We start from the raw sequence: 20,521 nt of genomic DNA, 5'->3' as shown, positions 1-20,521 counted from the left end.
TTTTAATAAACAAAAAGGATACAACATTGGCTTCCTGCTCTCTCTGTGACAATAGACATGGCCGTACCCACAACAGCCGTAGTAGCCAAAGTTACGCAGTAGTCCACTCGCTGGGATCTGGACGCTTATAGTCCCTTCAGCTGCGTATCTTCCCCTCAGAAGTCCTGGGGCTCGTGTTGCAGTCCTTAGGTCCTTTTGAGTCCTTTGGAGTCCTTTTGAGATCTCTTGAGTCCGGGGCAGCAGATCTTCTCCCCTCTGGGAGTCTGGCAATGCCCCAGCTACTACTACACATCAACTCAAGGCTAACGTGCCCGAGTTTCTGAACAGGAGCAGCAGCTTCCTGCGCCTTTTCTGAGCTGCTAGCCCAGCCCATATCATTAACCCACTACTTTCACTAACGCTAATGTTGCAATGACAAATATAGGAACATTACTGACACAGCACAGTATATTACATGGCAGACACAGCACAGTATATTACATGGCAGACACAGCACAGTATATTACATGGCAAACACAGCACAATAAAACTACATGACAACACAGTGCAATATATAACACAGTAGGATAACGTATTTACACATGACATAATCAGGGAAGTGCACATAGGAGAGAGAAAGAGGTTACTGTCACCTCCTTACATTTTTTTTTTTTAAGGGAACCTATCTTGTTGAAGAAGTTGTCTAATCTAACCGCATCATGTTATTGAGCAGTGTCACAGAGAAAGATTCAAATACATAAGATAGCTCCAGAGAAGGGACATATCACCCTCACATTGAATATATGAAGTTAATTATACAGTCATATGTTAAAGTTTGGGCACCCCTATTAATGTTAACCTTTTTTCTTTATAATAATTTTGGTTTTTGCAACAGCTATTTCAGTTTCATATATCTAATAACTGATGGACTCAGTTATATTTCTGGATTCAAATGAGGTTTATTGTACTAACAGAAAATGTGCAATCTGCATTTAAACAAAATTTGACCGGTGCAAAAGTATGGGCACCCTTATCATTTTCTTGATTTGAACACTCCTAACTACTTTTTACTGACTTCCTGAAGCTTAAATTGGTTTTGTAACCTCATTGAGCTTTGAACTTCATAGCCAGGTGTATCAAATCATGAGAAAAGGTATTTAAGGTGGCCACTTGCAAGTAGTTCTCCTATTTGATTCTCCTATGAAGAGTGGCATCATGGGCTCCTCAAAACAACTCTCAAATGATCTGAAAACAAAGATTATTCAACATAGCTTTTCAGGGGAAGGATACAAAAAGTTGTCTCAGAGATTTAACCTGTCAGTTTCCACTGTGAGGAACATAGTAAGGAAATGGAAGAACACAGGTACAGTTCTTGTTAAGCCCAGAAGTGGCAGGCCAAGAAAAATATCGGAAAGGCAGAGAAGAAGAATGGTGAGAACAGTCAAGGACAATCCACAGACCACCTCCAAAGACCTGCAGCAGCATCTTGCTGCAGATGGTGTCACTGTGCATCGGTCAACAATACATCGCACTTTGCACAAGGAGAAGCTGTATGGGAGAGTGATGCGAAAGAAGCCGTTTCTGCCAGCACACCACAAACAGAGTCGCCTGAGGTATGCAAAAGCACATTTGGATAAGCCAGTTACATTTTGGAAGAAGGTCCTGTGGACTGATGAAACAAAGATTGAGTTGTTTGGTCATACAAAAAGGCGTTATGCATGGAGGCTAAAAAACACAGCATTCCAAGAAAAACACTTGCTACCCACAGTAAAATTTGGTTGAGGTTCCATCATGCTTTGGGGCTGTGTGGCCAATGCCGGCACCGGGAATCTTGTTAAAGTTGAGGGTCGCATGGATTCAACTCAGTATCAGCAGATTCTTGACAATAATGTGCAAGAATCAGTGACAAAGTTGAAGTTACGCATGGGATGGATATTTCAGCAAGACAATGATTCAAAACACCGCTCCAAATCTACTCAGGCATTCATGCAGAGGAAGAATTACAATGTTCTGGAATGGCCATGCCAGTCCCCAGACCTGAATATCATTGAATATCTGTGGGATGATTTGAAGCGGGCTGTCCATGCTCGGCGACCATCAAACTTAACTGAACTGGAATTGTTTTGTAAACAGGAATGGTCACAAATACTTTCATCCAGGATCCAGGAACTCATTAATAGCTACAGCAAGCGACTAGAGGCTGTTATTTTTGCAAAAGGAGGATCTACGAAATATTTAAATGATGATTTAAAGGGGAACTTCACAATGATGTATAGCTCATACTACAGTTGTCATGATCCAGGACGGGATTTCGCTTTGACCCGTCCTGGTTAGACTATGGGTTAACTGTGCTGCCTCTCTCTGGCAGCAGGAGGCTATTTAGTGCTCACTGGACCTGGGTCCGGTGTCAGTTATACTCCTGCCCTCGGCTGAGTTAAGTGACCTCTTGTATACGTGTGCCTTGTGCCTGATATCTTGCTTGTTCGGTTGTGATCTGGTTCTGTCCCTGTTACGAGTTCTGCCTGACCCTCTTGTACTGCGCTACCTCTCGTGTATGACTCTCTGCTTGTGACCCGACTCCTCTCTGCTCGTCCCCTTGGTACCACGCCGCCCTCTTGTGTATGACCTTTGGCTCTGTCTGACTACCTGTCTGTTTGTCGCTCCTGTGCCTCGTTTGCCCGTACTGCTGTGACCTCTGTTTTGCCTGACTCTGAGTTGTTGTATGGTGTCCGGTCCTATCTGAATACAGGACACTAAGCCCCGCCCCCTTGCAGTCACATGACCATAGGTCCCGTGCAGACTATTCAGTTTCAGTGTCCGCAGGTCCTATGCATCTTTACTTTCCAGCACTGACTGGACCCTGACACTATTAGCCTGAAGCACGCCTGGTCACCTCTGCAGCCCTGCTCCCCAGGTAACTCTTAGCACTGCTTCTGTACTCAGGACACGTGCACTGGCTCTATGAGCAAGTGCAGTGCGGTGTCTCTGACATTATAACTGACCCATACCATTTTTTTTTCTCTGCTCCCATTCACCTGTGTGTGTGATGGATCCTGTGCACACTCTTTCTGAACAGGTTAAGCATCTGACGCAGATGTCTCAGAAACTCTTTGGAGAACAAAGAGTCCTGGCTCAGTCTCAGCAGCTGATCGCCGACACTGTGCAGGGGGTTCTTTCATGGGGGGCTCGGGATGTTACATTAGTTTCCCCTGAGTCTCCGGTTAAGTTACCAGATATCTTTTCTGGAGATAAAAATGTCATGTCCCACGACTTGGGAAATCATTTAATATTTGCATTGTTTGTGTTGCATCTCGGTTGCTAGGCAGAAGTTTGCCTTTCCCTGTATTTTGTCCCAACTCTCTCCCTGTAGTCTTGTGATGTATGTTTGTCCCCTCCTTTATTCTCCATTTTGTGATCGTCCCTCCATCTGTATGCATCCTGTTGCATGTCCTCTGAAGAATATTCCTTTTTACCTGCTGCTTTTATCATAATACAAGAATTTCAGTTAAAGCATCCCTTTTTTCCTGGAGTCTTCTTGCATGAGATCGTGGCTGAGTTAAGCTGTCTGATTAATCGGTATGAACGTGAGTACAGGTCGATACGGAAAGGGCCCAGAAAGAGAGGTCTATCCAGGCACCATACGTTCTACATATCCATGAGTCAGAATAGTAAAAAGGAATAACCTGCCTTCAGAGACAGTAACTCAAGGTCTGTGCTAAATCTCAGTGGAAAAAGACATTTCCCAGATAGACTGTAACCCAGTTCCAGCCAGACCCCAGCGTGCATAGAAGCCACACACCGCAGCTGAACAGAGAGGAATATAACTCCCATCATTACACAGGACCCTGCAGCTGCTCCAGCATTAGATACAAGTATCAACTCTGTGCAGAGTCTGTGTGTTTCCTGTTGCTGAACAGTGGGAAGTATAACCCCCATCATCAACTCTTCCTGCCTGCAATCTAATCATGTCTGAAGCAAGGAATACAATGTCCCTACCAGACTTACAAGCACAGGAAAGAGACCCAGACCCCCATCCACCATCTAGCGAAAGGGGAAAACGTACAGTCAAACCCACATGGAAAGTCATGAAGAATTTAGAGACTGCAAAATGTGAATTATATAGTGATGTGTCTTCAGTATGGAAGAAAGTGCTGAGTCATATAGACACTGCATCAAGGCCTGCTTCTCATGAGTTACCACCAGAGGGAGTCCTAGAACAATTATGCACAGCATACCAAATGTATATGGAGAAGAGTGACCAATATATTATTCTCCTGAAGAAACTGAATCTCCCAGAGACTTTAAACGAATTGCGAGGTTTCCAGCAGCTTAAGGCCTCTTTCACACATCAATTTTTTGCCATCAGGCAGGATCCGGCTTTTTTTTGTAAAACCGGATCCGGCGAAATGCAATGCCGGATCCAGTTTTTCCCCATTGACTTGCATTAGCGCCGGATCGCGCCGGATGGCATTGCGTTTCATCCGTTTTTTGCCGGATCCAGCTACTTGTCTCATTCCGGCGTCTGGAAAAAACGGCTACTGTAACGTTTTTTGTCTCTGGCAAAAAAGCCGGAAGCGCCGGATCCGACGCTTCCGGCTTTTTGCTATAATGAAAGTCTATGGGCGCTGGAATGCGCCAGATCCAGAAAAAGACGGATCCAGCCACCGGATCCGTTTTTTTAAGTCTGCGCATGCTCAGATCCAATTGGCCAGCCCCCAGGAAACAGATATAACCTGCTAGACGGATCCAGCAGAAAAACGGATCCATTTCTACAGTTCTCCAAAATTTATGCCGGATCCGTTTTTTCTAAAAATAGCCGGATCCTGCCTGACGGCAAAAAACTGATGTGTGAAAGTAGCCTTAATTCTGAAAGAGACTGCACTGTACGTGACATTAAAGCCAAGATAGAGGCTAGAATCGCACGAACACCAGATGCATCAACTCGCACATCCAAATCTTGTAAGCACTCAAAACGTTCATCTAGGTCAAGTTCATCAAAATATTCTACTCTTACTGAGCAGCTTATAAGAGCACGTGCTAAGGCTGAAACTACTAAGGTACAAGCTGCCTTTGCACAAAAGAGAGCAGAAATGGATGCAGCTGCTGCACAAAAGAGAGCAGAAATGGATGCAGCTGCTGCACAAAAGAGAGCAGAAATGGATGCAGCTGCTGCACAAAAGAGAGCAGAAATGGATGCAGCTGCTGCAGAAATGGATGCAGAAGTGGCACGCATGAAAGCGGAAAAGGAAGCTCTAGAGAAGGAATGTGAGCATGCAACAGCCATGGCAGAATTAAAGGTACTCGAGCAGGCTATCAGTGGGAGTCAAAGAGACAGCGTCAGTTTGTGTGAAATGGAGGCAGAAGACCCTATTGAACGCACAAGAGACTACGTGCTAAGCCAAGATGGCGAACCGCAGATCATCACTAACACACCTGATGGTGTTGACGCTTCTCCAGAGTACCAAGATGCCGATCCACTTACAGAATCCTGCATTCAAGGTCAGTACAATGCTCCCAAACTTGAACTTCCTTCATATTCCAGTATGCGCAAAAACCCTGCATCTCACCAAACTCCACAGGCTAATACCTACATGCAACCCAATATGCCGGCAGGTCATTATACCCTCGACAACCACACAGTGCCACCTCCACATGTAGCAGAAACTATACCCACCAAACCAGTTGCTGGACTAAATGCATATGCCTCTCCATACTTCCCCATGTTTCAAGGCCAAGACGTCTCCACCTCTATGTACAACACCGCTCAGCCTACAATTGTGCATCCTAAGTCAGAAAGAACAGACATGTCCAACTTCGCAAGGTACATGATTCGCTGTGAACTTACTAAAACCGGTCTCACAAGGTTCGACGACCAACCTGAAAATTACAGAGGTTGGAAAAGTGCCTTTAGAACCGTAACTGGTGACCTCGGCATCACTGCTGCGGAAGAGCTGGACCTGCTGATCAGATGGTTAGGACCACAATCCACAGAGCGTGTCAAGAGACTCAGGTCTGTACATATCAGTAATCCAACGGCTGGTCTCATGGCTGCATGGGAAAGACTAGAGAGAAACTTTGGCAGTCCAGAAGCCATAGAGGATGCACTGTTCAAGCGACTACAGAGTTTTCCAAAGATATCCAGCAAGGACAGTTCAAAGTTCCTAGAGCTCAGTGACCTGCTGTTAGAGCTCCAGCTGGCCAAGGCAGACACCCACCTACCTGGCCTTAGCTACCTGGACACTGCTCGTGGAGTAAACCCCATTATCTCCAAGCTACCATACAATGTACAAGAGAAGTGGACTACAATAGGGTCAAAATACAAGAAAGACCATCAAGTGTCATTTCCTCCGTTCTCCTACTTCTGTGAGTTTATAAAAGACATTGCAGAGCGTAAGAACGACCCAAGCTTTTCCTATGGAGAATCCAGTGGCCCAGGTTCACCTCCCTCTAAATACGTGAGCACACGCTCGAATGACAGAAACCGCAGGAGTCCAGTTTCAGTGAAGAAGACGGATATTCTTCCCTTACCAACATCAGCCCCAGGCAAGAGCAACAAGGGTGAAAAGATAGAGAACCCAAATCGTGAGTGTCCCATCCACAAGAAGCCACATCCCTTAAAAAAGTGCATCGGCTTCAGGAAGAAACCGCTCCAAGAACGCAAGGAACTTCTAAAGAAGTTCGGGGTATGCTACAGATGTTGTGCTTCTACTGAACACCTTGCTAAAGACTGTAAAACTACAATTAAGTGTATGGAGTGTGACAGTGAGGATCACGTACAAGCACTCCACCCATACCGTCCTGACTCTACACGTACTCCTTCCCCCACCACGAGCCATGGCGGGGAGGACGCAGCTCAAACTGCAAGTCATACCACAATATCTTCTTCATGCACAGAAGTCTGTGGAGAAGGTCTCTGGGACAAGTCCTGTGCGAAGATTTGCCTGGTGAACGTATATCCCAACGGTCACCCAGAGAAAGCCGCGAAGGTGTACGTCCTCTTGGATGATCAGAGCAACCGATCACCTGCAAGGTCAGAACTCTTTGATATGTTTAACTTAAAGGGAAATGCTTACCCTTACACCTTAGGTACCTGCAGCGGTGTTACAGAGGTCTCTGGGAGAAAGGCCAGTGGTCTTATAGCGACATCTCTCGACAACACCGTTGAGATACCCTTACCCACACTTGTCGAGTGCAACCAGATTCCATCCAATCGAGAAGAGATCCCAACGCCAGAGGATGCTCTTCATCACCCACATCTCAAGGGGATAGCAAACAAGATACCAGCCCTCAATAACAGCGCAGATATCCTGATTCTGCTTGGCAGAGACATTCTCCGGCTGCACAAGGTACGTCAGCAAATTAACGGACCACACGACGCACCATTTGCCCAATGCTTTGATCTAGGCTGGGTAATTATAGGTGATGTTTGCATACACAAGATGAAGAGACCTAATAACATCTCCTCTTACAAAACACACATCTTGCCAAATGGTCGCAGCACTCATTTTCAGCCATGCCCACATCATTACTGGGTGAAAGAGAAAGTGAGCAACACCAAGAGGCAACAGGAATCCTTCAACAACATGAACATACTCCAGCCCTGGGACAAAAACCTCGGGTCAACAGTGTTCGATTCCACAAGTGAAGACAACAAGTTAGCACCCACAAGGGAAGATAAAGAATTCATAAAGGTTATGGACAAAGAATTTGTTCAAGATGACTCCAACAGTTGGGTAGCTCCTTTACCCTTTCGTTTCCCAAGAGCGAGGTTGCCAAACAACCTGCAGCAAGCAACTGCAAGGTTCTCATCCTTAAAACGTACCCTAAAGAGGAAACCAGAGATGGAGAAGCATTTCATTGACTTTATGCAGAACATCTTTGACAAAGATCATGCTGAACCTGCGCCACCACTGAAGGAAGGAGAAGAATGTTGGTACCTTCCATCCTTTGGTGTCTATCACCCTCGCAAGCCTAACCAGATCAGAGTGGTGTTTGACTCCAGTGCTCAGTATGAAGGCCTCTCTCTCAACAACCTGCTACTAACTGGACCCAACCTGAACAACAGCCTCCTTGGAGTATTGATCCGCTTCAGACAAGAACCTGTTGCTATAATGGCCGACATCCAGCAGATGTTTCATTGCTTCATCATGAAGGAAGACAGCAGAAACTATCTTAGGTTCCTATGGCACAAAGACAACAATGTCAACAATCAAGTCATAGACTACCGGATGAAGGTCCATGTCTTCGGCAACAGTCCTTCACCTGCTGTGGCGATCTACGGACTGAGACGGACAGCCCAGGAAGGTGAGAGAGAGTACGGATCCGATGCTCATCAATTCGTAGAGAAGAACTTCTACGTAGACGACGGGCTCAAGTCCTTGCCCACAAGTGAAGAGGCAATTGACCTACTCTCCAGGACACAGGAAATGCTATCCACATCAAACCTCAGACTCCACAAGATCATCTCTAACAGTCAAGAAGTAATGAGCGCGTTTCCATCTGAGGACCATGCCACGAACCTAAAGGACCTCAACCTAGGTTCTGATGTTCCTCCCACACAGCGCAGCCTTGGTCTACTGTGGGATATCAAACAGGACACCTTCACCTTCCAAGTGTCGCCCTGTGACAAACCCTTTACCAAACGAGGAGTCCTATCTGTCATAAACAGCATCTACGATCCTCTCGGGTTTGTAGCATCCATCACTATTCAAGGCAAAACACTGTTAAGACAGCTCACTGCCGAGAACACTGATTGGGACACCCCGCTTCCGACTCAGAAACAGCAAAGGTGGGAGACATGGAAGAAGTCCTTGAAGTTCTTAGAGCAACTCCAAGTCCCACGTTGTTATTCTCCAAGATCATCTTTGGCTGCAATCAGAAGAGAAGTCCATATTTTCTGTGATGCATCTACAGAAGCCATAGCCGCAGTAGCTTATCTGAAGACCTTAGAAGCTGATAAGGTGCATTGTGGTTTCATCCTGGGTAAGGCCAAATTAACTCCGAAGCCTGCACACTCTGTACCCAGACTCGAACTTTGCGCTGCAGTACTGGCAGTAGAAATTGCTGAAGTTGTAAGAGACGAAATGGACATTTACAAACGTCAGTGGAAGCAAGTACAACACATAGCCAACGTGTTTTGGCACCGTTGGAAGACCGAATACTTGCACCTGCTTCAAAACCGTCACAAATGGCAGACACCCAGTCCCAATCTCCAAGAAGGAGACCTTGTTCTCTTAAAAGACAAAGAGGCTCATCGTAACGACTGGCCAATGGGTCTTATCACCAAGGTCATGCCCAGCGAGGACGGAAAGACTCGTAAGACAGAAGTTAAGGTGACAAAAGGGGGCTCTACCCGAACCTTCCTCCGTCCGGTTACCAATCTCGTGCTGCTACTGCCAAAGGAGGACGTCACATGAACTGAACATTGCTCCTGGACGTTGCTCACGGCGGGGAGCATTCCTCCTCATTCCCCAGTTTTTATTGAACATTGACATTTTCCATTGGATTGCTGGGTTGGTGGAAGAGTTGGCATGTTTCCGGCTTCCCCAATCCGAAGATGGGTTCATAGACTTGGACTTATCTTCCGGTGTGATCTACGGGTCAACAACAACGAGTTGGACTTTAAAAATGTTTGATGTTTATTATTACATACATGTTTTTCTCTTGTTTTTCAGGTTCAAACGACTTCGAAGAATTACGGACATCGTGAAATCCAAGGAATTCAGACGGGGAGTGTCATGTCCCACGACTTGGGAAATCATTTAATATTTGCATTGTTTGTGTTGCATCTCGGTTGCTAGGCAGAAGTTTGCCTTTCCCTGTATTTTGTCCAAACTATCTCCCTGTAGTCTTGTGATGTATGTTTGTCCCCTCCTTTATTCTCCATTTTGTGATCGTCCCTCCATCTGTATGCATCCTGTTGCATGTCCTCTGAAGAATATTCCTTTTTACCTGCTGCTTTTATCATAATACAAGAATTTCAGTTAAAGCATCCCTTTTTTCCTGGAGTCTTCTTACATGAGATCGTGGCTGAGTTAAGCTGTCTGATTAATCGGTATGAACGTGAGTACAGGTCGATACGGAAAGGGCCCAGAAAGAGAGGTCTATCCAGGCACCATACGTTCTACATATCCATGAGTCAGAATAAAAAATGACTTCAGAGTTTTCAAGGAGGGCTGTAAGCTTTTTTTTTCCTTAAGACCACACTCTTCTGGGGATGAAAGTCAGAGAGTGGGGGTCATTATGTCTCTGTTAAGGGGAGCCCCCCAAGCTTGGGCTTTCTCCCTTCCTACCATGGCCCCTGAGCGTTTGACTGTGGATGCATTTTTTGAGGCCCTGGGGCATATTTATGATGAGCCTGATCGGGTGCGTATGGCTGAGGACAGGCTGATGAATGTTTGTCAGGGGAAACACTCAGCCGAGTGGTTTTGCTCAGAGTTCAGACGCTGGGCTGCTGAGGTCTGCTGGAACGACGCCGCTCTCCGGGGGTTGTTCCGTAGAGGCCTGTCTGAGCATCTGAAAGACGCCTTGGCTCTCCACCCCCCACCTGATGCCCTGGAGGAAGCTATGACACAGGCCGTCCGAATGGATCGCAGGTTACGGGCAAGGGGAGTGATACAAACCGAGACATCATTATTCTCCCAAGGAAGGGGAGCCAGTTCTTCATTGAAAATCACGGCGATGGGAACCATCAACCTTAAGGAGGAAGAAAGGAGACAACGGCACGTGAGAAAATGCTGTGTTCACAGTGGCGAGTCTGGACATTGGAAAAAGGATTGCCCCTCCCGGCCACTAACCAGCAAGCGACTGAGCCCGGGTGATTATCGTGGAGGTCACCCAGGCTCTCGGGTACCCTTTTCTGCATTTTCTAAAATGTCATTTCAAGTGGAACTTTGTTGTGGGGGTGTCTCCACATCCACTTCTGCCTTCGTGGATTGCGGTTCATCATTGAACTTTATTGACTCTGACTTGGTGGCCAGGTGTAAGTTAGGGACAGTTAGGTTGGAAACTCCGATTCACCTTGTTGCTATTGACAAAACACCACTGGTTAAGAATGACATTGTGTTTTGTACTGAAGAGTTTCTCCTTAAAGTGAGTTCCTTACACCAGGAACGTATTTCATGTTTTGTAATGAACAACCTGCCTGCGGGACTGGTGTTGGGGTTCCCCTGGTTACAGCTGCATAATCCTGTGATTAATTGGGAATCTCGGGACATTGTTAAATGGGGTCCCTATTGCTCTGAGAAATGTCTTGTTTCTGTGTCTGTGTCGTCCGTGGGTCTAGAAGGCATTCCGGAGTGCCTGATAGATTATACTGACGTTTTCTCCGAAAAAGAGGCTGAGGTTTTACCACCACACCGCCCATTTGATTGTGCCATTGACCTGGTTCCAGGTGCTAAATTGCCCAAAGCCCGCCTGTATAACCTCTCGGGTCCGGAACGGGCTGCGATGAAGGAATATATTTCCGAGAGCCTCCGTAAGGGACAAATTCGTCCTTCTGTTTCTCCTGTGGCGGCAGGGTTCTTTTTTGTAAAAAAAAAAAAAAGACGGTGGTTTGCGCCCATGCCTCAATTTTCGTGAGTTAAATAAAATAACTGTGAGGAATACTTATCCCCTTCCACTTATTCCTGATTTATACAATCAGTTGTCCGGAGCTAAGTGGTTTTCGAAATTAGATCTACGGGGAGCGTATAACCTTATCCGAGTCCGGGACGGAGATGAATGGAAGACCGCTTTTCTCACTACTGAAGGGTTGTTTGAAAATTTGGTCATGCCCTTCGGCCTGACCAACGCTCCAGCGGTCTTCCAAAATTTCATAAATCATGTGTTCTCCGATTTGATTGGACGTTTTATGGTGGTGTATTTGGATGACATTTTAATCTACTCGCCTGATAAACAGACTCACATTGGTCATGTTCGGGCAGTTCTCCAAAGGCTCAGGGAGAACGGTCTGTTTGCTAAACTTGAAAAATGTTTATTTTTTGTTCAGGAACTGTCCTTTCTGGGGTTCATCGTGTCTGCTGAAGGGTATCGCATGGATCCTAATAAGGTGCAGGCCATTCTCGAGTGGGTTCAACCGTGTGATTTGAAGGGTCTGCAACGTTTCCTAGGGTTCGCTAATTATTATCGGAAATTTATAAGGGGGTTCTCACAGGTGGTTAAACCCCTCACAGACATGACTCAAAAGGGGGCCGATATCAAGAATTGGTCAACCGCAGCGGTAGCGGCATTTCAGTTTTTGAAAAAATGTTTCATGTCGGCCCCGGTTCTTATCCAACCGGACCCCTCTGAACCATTTATTGTTGAGGTAGACGCCTCAGAGGTGGGGGTGGGGGGCGGTATTGTCCCAGGGACCCGCCACTTTGACCAATTTAAGACCTTGCGCCTTTTTCTCAAAGAAGTTCTCCCCTGCGGAGAGAAACTATGATGTGGGGAATCGGGAACTTCTGGCCGTAAAATTGGCTTTTGCAGAATGGAGGCATTTTTTGGAGGGGGCTGTTCATCCTATAACGGTAATCACGGACCACAAAAACCTAGCTTACATTGAGTCAGCTAAAAGGTTGACTCCCAGACAGGCTAGATGGTCACTTTTTTTTTCCCGATTCAACTTCTCGATCACTTTTCGACCAGGATCCAAGAATATCAGAGCGGATGCATTGTCACGCAGTCTTGATCCGGTGTCCCCCCCGGAACCTCCATCCTCCATTCTTCAGCCTGGGGTGGTAGTGGCAGAGGTTTCTAATGTGTTGGAACGGGAGATTCGAGAAGCCCAGGCTCTTGCACCTCCAGCTAAGCCGTTGGATAAACTTTTTATGCCAGCTCAGTTTCGTCTCAAGGTCCTCCAGGAGTTCCATGACTCAGTTCTGGGTGGACATTCAGGGATCTCAGCGACCCGGAAGGCCATTGCTAGAATATTCTGGTGGTCTCCTTTAGCCTCTGATGTTGGGGAGTATGTGTCGGCGTGTGAGGTTTGTGCCCGTGCGAAAACTCCCCATAACCGGCCGGCCGGGGAATTGGTACCACTGCCAATTCCTGAGGGACCATGGACTCATCTGTCCATGGATTTCATCACCAACCTTCCCCCTTCCAAGGGTAATACCGTGGTCTGGGTCATAGTGGACAGGTTTAGTAAGCAGGCACATTTTGTACCTTTGGCAGCTCTACCTAATGCGGAAACATTGTCCAGATTGTTTGTGGAGCATGTGGTGCGGTTGCATGGGGTACCCCTGAATGTGGTGTCTGATAGGGGAGTGCAATTTGTGTCCAGATTTTGGAGAGCTTTTTGTAGGAGGTTGGGTATTGGTCTGTCCTTTTCATCCGCCTACCATCCAGAGACTAATGGGCAGACTGAGCGGACCAATCAGTCTCTGGAGCAAATTCTGCATTGTTTGACCTCAGCCCGACAGGATGATTGGTGTTCTGTGTTACCATTGGCTGAGTTTGCATTTAACAACCGCACTAACCAGTCTACGGGTACATCTCCTTTTTTTTGCAATTATGGGTTTCATCCTCATTTTGGAGAATTTTCCCGCTTGAATTCTGGGTGACCTGGGGCGGACGAGACGATCCAGCGGTTGGGGGAGGTATGGCGGGAGGTCCAGAATAACATTACGAAGGCCCAGGACAAATTTAAATTTTTTGCGGACAAAAAACGATCCGTGGGTCCAGTGTTTCAGGTCGGAGATAAGGTATGGTTATCCACCAAAAATATAAGGCTCAAGGTTCCCTCTGCGAAGCTTGGACCCAAGTTTATAGGTCCCTATGTAATTACCGAAGCAGTTAACCCGGTGGCTTTTCGGTTGAGTCTTCCGCCATCTCTAAGGATCCCTAATGTATTCCATAAGGCCCTTTTGAAACCTGTGAGGTCCAGTGGAGAGGGATCATCATCTTCCCCGACACCGGTTCTGGTAGATGGGCAGGCTGAGTACGAGGTGGAACGAATTGTCGACTCCAGGTTGGTCCGTCGCACCCTTCAGTATCTGATACATTGGAAGGGCTATGGTCCTGAGGAACGCTCGTGGGTTCCTGCTCGATCAGTTCATGCGGATCGGTTGATCCGAGCCTTTCACGCCAAGTACCCTGAGAGACCTGGGGGTCCGGTGGCCCCCCATTGAGAGGAGGGTACTGTCATGATCCAGGACGGGATTTCGTTTTGACCCGTCCTGGTTAGACTATGGGTTAATTGTGCTGCCTCTCTCTGGCAGCAGGAGGCTATTTAGTGCTCACTGGACCTGGGTCCGGTGTCAGTTATACTCCTGCCCTCGGCTGAGTTAAGTGACCTCTTGTATACGTGTGCCTTGTGCCTGATATCTTGCTTGCTTGTTCGGTTGTGATCTGGTTCTGTCCCTGTTACGAGTTCTGCCTGACCCTCTTGTACTGCGCTACCTCTCGTGTATGACTCTCTGCTTGTGACACAACTCCTCTCTGCTCGTCCCCTTGGTACCACGTCGCCCTCTTGTGTATGACCTTTGCCTCTGTCTGACTACCCATCTGTTTGTCGCTCCTGTGCCTCATTTGCCCGTACTGCTGTGACCTCTGTTTTGCCTGACTCTGAGTTGTTGTATGGTGTCCGGTCCTATCTGAATACAGGACGCTAAGCCCCGCCCCCTTGCAGTCACATGACCATAGGTCCAGTGCAGACTATTCAGTTTCAGTGTCCGCAGGTCCTATGCATCTTTACTTTCCAGCACTGACTGGACCCTGACACTATTAGCCTGAAGCACGCCTGGTCACCTCTGCTGCCCTGCTCCCCAGGTAACTCTTAGCACTGCTTCTGTACTCAGGACACGTGCACTGGCTCTATGAGCAAGTGCAGTGCGGTGTCTCTGACAACAGTATTACACAAACAGTGCAGTTAATACAAAAACACATAAATTACATCACGGTACATAAAGTGCACAGGGGGTCACACGGAAGGAGAAGAGGGTGCAACCGATGGGACCTGCCACCCCTTTACATTCTCACCTCCTTAAACATGGCCGTCCCCAGCCATAGCAACCTTGAGACACACAAAAAAAAAACATATAGCAACAGAATCCCAGTCTCTCTACAGGTAGGTCCATAGTCCACAAGAGCCGATTGGCCCTTTAGCACTGGTGGCTGAAGTCTCTGAAGTTGGCCTCATTTACACCCAACAGTCCATGTTGTGGCCATAGTCCTTCTGGGGACAGTCGTCCCCTCCCTCCTTTCAGCGGACAACGGGCCTTTTTAGCGATGGTGGGTTGCACGTTTAGCATGGGGCCAGTCCAAGGGTTAAAGTAGGGGAAAGTTCTGTAGCACACAGTCCAGCAGCCACATCCAGAGTCCACTGCTACTAACCCCCCATGAGGTTCTGCTCCAATGATCCAGTAAGGGAGGCACCAACGGGTGCAAAATAAACTTGGAGGAGGGGAAACATACAAACATGACCTTCAACCGGTGGCCACATCAGGCGCCATTGTTCACAAGCACCATCTAGGGCTTACTGCCCTCTTAGGGACATGGAACAGTCCCTTACTCTGGGGGTGCAACCGGCACCAATATTATGCCTTAAAGGCGCCACTCAGTTTGTACATGGCCGCTGAGTTGCATAGTGGGCCGCATTTGGCCTCTGCACCACTACATAGACAACAGATGAGGATCCACTGGAGAAGTAGTACCCATTGTTCTTCCGACTCCCTACTCCCTCCAGTGGTGGTCCTGTAGCTCCTTGAGCGTCTGGCTCTGTTGACACATCTGCAACTGCCTCATAACCCTGAGGCACCACTCTCTTCTGTGCGGCCGGGGCAACTGCGTTCGCAGCAGCCGGCCGTTCCACATATGGGGTCTCCTGTGGTGGACCAGTCGGAGGCCATTCGTATGCTGCGTAGGGCCCCTGGGGTCCTTGCTCTTTAATGAAATCCACGTAGTCCTCCTCTCGAAGAGGACCGCGGAACATCAGGGACCCAGCATTGATATACATTTTAGACCAAGTCTCCAGCTCCTGCAGGAAACCATAACCTTTTCTTCAGTTCAGGTATCGGACGAGGCTGCGGGTCATCCGGCCTGCTGCGGTTCCCCCGCTGGGGTGCTGCAGCTCCTCAAAAATGTGGCACTCCCGCCATCTCTTCTCCTGGATTACCCCATGGATCTATTTGGCCTCCATAGCGATGGGTACTTCCGGTTCTCATATGCACAGGCTGCGGATGTCTGCTGGAATGGGTGCGGCCTGGGGAAGCATGGGAGAAGGCGCAGCCAGGGACGATAGCAGAGTTGGTAGTCAAGGCACCTCCGGGGATGACAGCGGGGTCGGCAGCCGGGACGCCTCCGAGGATGATGGTAGAGCCACAGGCAGTGAGTAGGCCGAGGACAAAGCAGTGAGGTGACCGGGCAGGAGTCCCTTACTCACCACCACAGCTGCAGACAGTCCTCCTGCACGGTCGCCAGGGTCGGTGATCGCGGCCGTCATGATCTCCTGCAAGGCTGCCTCTAGGATCCTCCGCACTCTGTAGGGTTCCCGCCTGGGTTTCATCAGTTCCTCGTCTCCGCTGGTTGCTGACTTGGCCGCCGCCATGGGGTCACTCCTCCAGCTCTTTTGATCACCAGGCATTGAACCTCAGGCCCATCTCCGCCCAGGCCTTGGAGCATCTCCAATCCTGGCAACCGCAGCCGCTGTGGTAGGATGTGCTGCGCATCTCCATGCCAGCTGATAATGGCGTCTCATCCTCTGACAGACAGTCCATCTTTTTGGGGTTCCACCCATTCGTGGGTAGGGTGACTTCTTGCGGCTCCGCCCGTTTCTCTAGGTTTGGTCGCAGTGGCGGCAGCTCTGTCTTCACCCGCACCCATTTTGGGCGGGCCTCTGTCACAACTTGGTGCAATCTTCTTTCTTCTGGCGCCAGCTTTCCTGGGTCACACCCACGACAAGCAGCCTTGTCTTTACTTTTTGCATCAACAGCCGCCATTTTTTCAGCAGCAGTTAGCTCCATTTCTGAGTCCACAACATCCGCCATCCGCAATCCGGCCAACACATCACAAGTCCAAATTTCAAAGTCACAAATCTCAGGCTCGCTGTCAGCCGACAGCTCCATCTCTTCCAGTTCGGGCAGCACATGATATATTTCACATTCACAGTCCCAGTCAGCTGCCATCTCTAATTCTTCTATGGTGGACACTTCAAAATCACGGTCACCTGCCATCTTTAATTCTCTCACGACGGACAGCATTCCAAAATCACAAGTCTCACATATTCCATCCATCAGTCTTTAGACTGTGGGGGTCCTTCCTGCCGACTATGCCAAGTGTAACAAGGGAAACCAGGGGGGTAGTTGTGGTGAGTTATTTAAAGGCACAGTACATAGAGTCCATTGAGCAAACGGTCAGTGATCACCCCCGGGCTCTTGTACATAGATAGACGAGACCAACACAGCTTTTCCCAACAAGTTACCTTCTCTTCCTCTGGTCACAGCAGTCCAAGCAATTAAGGGTCTGGGAATGCAGCTGTTCTCCAACAGGGAAAAATAACTTTATTTGAACAATGGTGAAGGATGGGCGAAAAGATAATTTCAACACTGGCTTCCTGCTCTCTCCCTGACACTTGCTGTGCCTGTACCCACAACGTCCACAGTGGCTGAGATTCACAGTAGTCCAATCACCAGCATCTGTACACCTGATACCCCTTCAGCGAAGGCCCTTCCCAAGTTCTGGGGGCCTGTGTTGTAAGCCTTCAGTCCATGTAGATCCTTGATCCGGGGAAGCAGATCTCTCCCCTCCGGGAGTCTGGCAATGCCCCTTCTGTAGCACACATCTACCCTGGTCAACGTACCAGGGCTTTTTGATTGGGAAGAAGCAGCTTCCTCTTCTCTGGAGGCTGCAAGTCCAGCCCACAACAATAACTCTTTCCCTATGCCTAATTATAAACATGGATGATTTAAAGGGGAACTTCACAATAACATGTATAGCTCATACTACAGTAATACACAAACAGTGCAGTTAATACAAAAACACATACATTACATCACGGTACATAAAGTGCACAGGGGTCACATGGAAGTAGGAGACCCCCTTACATGGGATCCAGGGAGGTTGTGCCTTAAGGTGGCCTTGGGAGGCGATCTGTAAATCAGTCTCCCATCCCATCTCAAAAAGGGGGAGGAGTCAGAGAAAAATTGAAATCCATAAGACATCTCTGGAGAGAGGGGATATATCACCCTAACATTGAAGATATGACATTGATTACTAACTCTTCAACCTCCATTGAAGTAGGACCCCACATTGAACATATGGGAATAATTATAGCTAGGAAGAGAAAAACTAATTATATCTAGGGATGAGAAAAATCTAATACTTCAACCTCCATTCTAGTACAGGCCTCTTGCGGTAACCAGATAATTACAGCACTGAGATTTGTGGAAAGAAGACAAGTCTGAGATCTGTTTACACAGATGTGGAAAAATCCCTTTCCCAGGGATAGTGCTTCCTCTGATCAAAAAATCTTCTTAGACATTTTGGAGCCAGTGGTCAGTGTTGAATATGGGGGTTTTGCATTGATCCATTTTATGTGAGATTTTTTTTTGCATCGTAGTGTCACGGGTGTGTCAGATGCTGCAGGCAGTCACTCAGCATCTGGCTGCAGAAGGTCTCTACGGTTGGATTTGCAGACGCCTTCTTAATCCTTCTGACTTTTGGACCCAGTGGCAACCTCCCTCTGGCTCTAATTGACACACCTGGATGTGAGTGTTTAAATAATCCCAGTCTGCTTCTGGGAATTGCTGGTGATATTCACATTTCTCCCTTATGAAGACTTGTAGCTATAGCAGTCAGCTATCTTCCTCTCTGGTACTATTGGAGGACGTCTGATGTTACCGCTTTGAGTCTGCTCAATATAAGTGTTCCCCTTGTTAAACTACCCTCCCTGTCTTTAGTTATAGTGGGGACTGACTAGTGCACATCCCATCCTATCCCTAACCAGGGTCTATCGCTAAGGGTCAGGCAGTGATTAGGTTCCTGCTCAGCGATAGGTGCAGAACCTATATAGGGACGTTTAGGGCAGACAGGGTGATGTTAGAGCTGCCTAGGGGTCTCCACTCCCCACTTCCCTAGTGTTTAGGCTTCCCCTCTTTTCCCCTCGTGTTGCACTTAGTCTTCCCGAACTGTACGTGACACATAGCGAAGGACAGACATAATTCACTCACATCACCGTAACGCCATTCTAACCTCTCCAACTTAATAGCAGTCCAATAGATGGTGTTATCCAGGCCATGTTTTATCTCTATAGACAGATAAAATCGTGATAAGAAACATTATGACAATATCTACCTACTGGGACCTCCAGGGGCAAAGATATCCTGTAATTTGTGGATCTAATAGAATTCTGAATGACCTAACACGTCCCACAACCAGTCCCCATGTGAGTTCATTAGGGGGGGGTATGTTGGCGTAGCATTGAGCTAATAAATATGAAAGTTTGGGTATCCATCTTTGTTCATTCTGGAAGACAAAGTCACTGTAAGAGTGTTCCATTTTCCCAATCGGAGTACTTCCCCCGCTAAGCTCTGAGCCATTTCTGTGACATCCGGTTTAATAACTTTCTTTCATTTTCCTTTTTATTTTATGCAATTGTATATATTATATTGTTTTGTTCTCATTTTGTACCATTTTTGTATTTTTTTTTATAAACATGGACTACCTTTCTGGATTAAATATCTAAAATTTAATAGCTCTGCATAACGCTTGCAAAAACTGTTAAAGGTGGCTGTGGATCATGGACCCACTGTGCTGTGGACTGAGGTGAGTCTGGAAGGCCAACCTTAGTAAACACTCGGCTCTTTGCTAGAGCCTCTGACGGTGGGGTTAGACTTTGCTATGGATGGACGCTAGGTGCTGCTCCAGGACAGACCTCAGATATGGCAGCTGCAGCAGGTATACTGACTGGTACGGCTGATTTACTGACAGACATTGCTGGTATATATACAGGCAGGTGCTGGAGGACACGGCTGATACACAGACAAGTGGTACTGGCAGACAGGCTGGAATACAAGCAGGCAGGTGCTGCTGGGTATGGCTGATATACAGGCAGGCAGGTACTGGCTGGTACTACTGGAATACAGGAAAGGATAGAACCCATTTCAGACTGGAAGGACAGGAACAGCTTCAGGAAGAACTGGGTCACTGGCAGGAGAGGTACTGGACCACAAGTGCGGACAGGCAGGTGACTCGCCCCCAGAGGCCGTGGGGTACTCGGTACCGGGCCCTTTGACTTCAATGGTAGATGTCACAGTGGCAGTGACCCAGTCCGTAGCCTCAGGCGGTCAATGTAAAAGGGGTAGAGTGATGGGGATAAAGTTGTTGAGATAATTCGTGACGCCACCTGTCGTTTCTGCTCAGTTTGACCAGCGCTGCAGGGTTGCTTCTCTGGGACAGATGTTGTGGTGCAGCAATGATGTTGAAGCTCCCAACAGGTGGAGCTGTAGTCCCGGGGCAGTGTAGATAAGGTTGGCAAGTGGGGAGATGGTGTAAAGAAGTAGATGTAGCAGAGCCGGGTGTACTGTAAGGCGCAAGAATAAGTGGAGGACACAAGGGCATG

The sequence above is a fragment of the Dendrobates tinctorius genome, unplaced genomic scaffold (genome assembly GCF_039654945.1).
Source record: "Dendrobates tinctorius isolate UK_male_01 unplaced genomic scaffold, ASM3965494v1 ptg000159l, whole genome shotgun sequence".
In the NCBI taxonomy this organism is placed as follows: Eukaryota; Metazoa; Chordata; class Amphibia; order Anura; family Dendrobatidae; genus Dendrobates; species Dendrobates tinctorius.
Note: the sequence above shows the minus strand (reverse complement) of the source record.